The 2,335-nt window shown below is 37.3% G+C and overlaps 1 protein-coding gene across 1 annotated transcript in view; it reads right to left on the bottom strand.

Moving 5' to 3' along the window:
* LOC110112013 (mitochondrial carrier protein MTM1) overlaps nt 1-2,335 on the bottom strand; it is a 60,291-nt gene that overhangs the window by 4,969 nt on the left and 52,987 nt on the right. The window lies entirely within an intron of this gene.

The raw sequence follows: 2,335 nt of genomic DNA, 5'->3' as shown, positions 1-2,335 counted from the left end.
AATCCTGTCGACTTCTATTGACCCGTATAGAAGGATCGGTTTCGAACCTGAATTCACTTGTCAACCCGCGCAGCATCCCTAGACGTCACGTGTGTACCAATAACACGCTCGCCGGGGCCCATGCGGGTATTTGATTACATTTACCCCTTTTAGTGTGCCTATGTGTATACAAACTATTGTACACGTGCGGGGGGTATTTTTGGAATATTTATAGACGCCTTCTGTCTGCTTGTACAGATGTTGCAGATCCGGTGGCGTAGCATTGTAGCAGCTTTTGGATCAGTTGTTTGCTACATTGTACAGGTAGACTGTCGTGCATTATTTGTTGCTTTCGGAAGGCGGATTGATATGCACTAACGAATCTCCTGCTTTAGCTGTAGATGATTACATCTGTTGCAGTGCTTCTGTATTCGCTCACAAACAATTTGTTGTATGTGCAACAAACTTCAAATAACAGCTCGTATGCATTTGCACTTGATGTAGTCACATTAATAAAAATCAATTATCTTCCACTTCCCTAAATATTTTTGAACAATATCAGAATTAATAATAGTGTAATACATTAATAAAAATTTAAGAAAACTATATTATTTATATACCTTTTTCTTATTTGTTCTTGAGTTATAGTGGATGTAAATACTTTATGACCATCAAAAAAATTAACATGTAAATCATCATCTTGTAATTCAGACGGTATCACTTCAACTTCATCATCTAAAAACCACTCATAATCAGGTGGTACATTCTCGCAATGCAAAGGATCTTCATCATCAATTAATCCTTTTTTTTTTCAAATTCTTGTCTCTGAGTCTCCTATTATACATAATGTATACCAGCAATTCATCCTTAATGTAGATAAACGATTTCTCCTCTTTGTATGTACTTGATTGTAAGTACTCCAATTTCATTCACAGTCAGATAAAGAACATGTGAAACCCAAAACTTTCACAGTAAAGTGCTATAATTCTAGAGTCTCATCACCAAACTGAATCCACCACTCAACTATGATTTATATAAGTGAGTTTAATTAATGCTCAAAGAACAATTTTTAAATAAATGTTTAAAACATTTAATGAAATTACCTGGAGATCGTTTGGCAATTGTATCATTTGCTTGTAATCCAAATATGTCTTCTTTGTTCCTAAAAGGTACTAATTTCATCTCATCATTTGATCTTTTAGTTGCATCACTTATTAGTCGATCCATGCAATGATATAATCTTAACTTTATTTCAGGATTTGTAGACTTGTTCTCTGCATATTGATAATGAGGGTTTAAGTAATAGTCTGCTGCATGCAAGTGTAGATGAAGTTGTGTTCCCACCTATCATCAATAATATTTCAAATTTTTCTAAAGTTTCCATCTTCGCCTCCTAAGTTACAGACAATCATCTCTTTAGCTTCATCCATAGCATTGTAGATGAAACTCATTGCAGACTTTTTCCCTGCATCCACTATCCTTAAAGCTTTGAACCAAAGATATAGTGGTTGTAATAACGTATAAGACACTTTGGCAAAATCTGTCATTTAAAACTATCTTTCTAACCTCTTTTCCCTAAGCTTTCTTCGTCCAAGCACAATTCAACCACTATGTAGATGTGAGCATTGGCTCTAAAGGTTGTCTAGCATCAAGCCTACTCTCTAAGGTCAATTAACTGGTGGAAAATCTTGTTATTGCTGGCGTCAAATTTTCTTTCTTTGAAAATTTCCTCATATGAGCTAGAACCCAAGAGTTGTTGTAAATAAACTTGGTTATTTTCTTTGCTTTAGTAAGTGCAATCTTGTATTGAGACAGCTCCTCAAGCTTCTCAAGAATCAAATATATACAATATGCAACACATGGAGTCCAATACAGATGTTTATTCTTCTCAATAAGGTTTTTACATGCAGCCTTATAAGCACTTGCATATCTGTCACAACTTGTACAACCAAATGTTCTCCAATCTCCTCAACAATGCTAACTAATAATTCAAATATGAACTCAGCATCTTTGACCTGGTCAAATGCATCAACTAACCTTAAAAACACAATACCATAAGCTCTGTTTAAAATTGCGCAATGAGAGGCGCGCCTCTGCGCAATTCCTGCCAAAAACGCCTCGAAACCTACGCAATTCCACCTCTGTAAGAGGCGTACGCCTCACTGGGACTGAGGTGCGCCTCAGAGGCGCAATTGCGCAATTCCTGGTGAGGCGTACGCCTCACTGGGATAGGGCCCACTCACTTAAATTGAATCCTTTTCTCTCCTTATACCCGAACGAACCCGATTTTTCCCCCTCCAGTTCGCGAAACAGAGCTCCCGCATGCTCCAGTTCGCGAAACAGAGCTCTCGCACGC

Source organism: Dendrobium catenatum, unplaced genomic scaffold (genome assembly GCF_001605985.2).
Source record: "Dendrobium catenatum unplaced genomic scaffold, ASM160598v2 fragScaff_scaffold_630, whole genome shotgun sequence".
Taxonomy (NCBI): domain Eukaryota; kingdom Viridiplantae; phylum Streptophyta; class Magnoliopsida; order Asparagales; family Orchidaceae; genus Dendrobium; species Dendrobium catenatum.
This window is presented reverse-complemented; position numbering and strand designations above follow the sequence as displayed.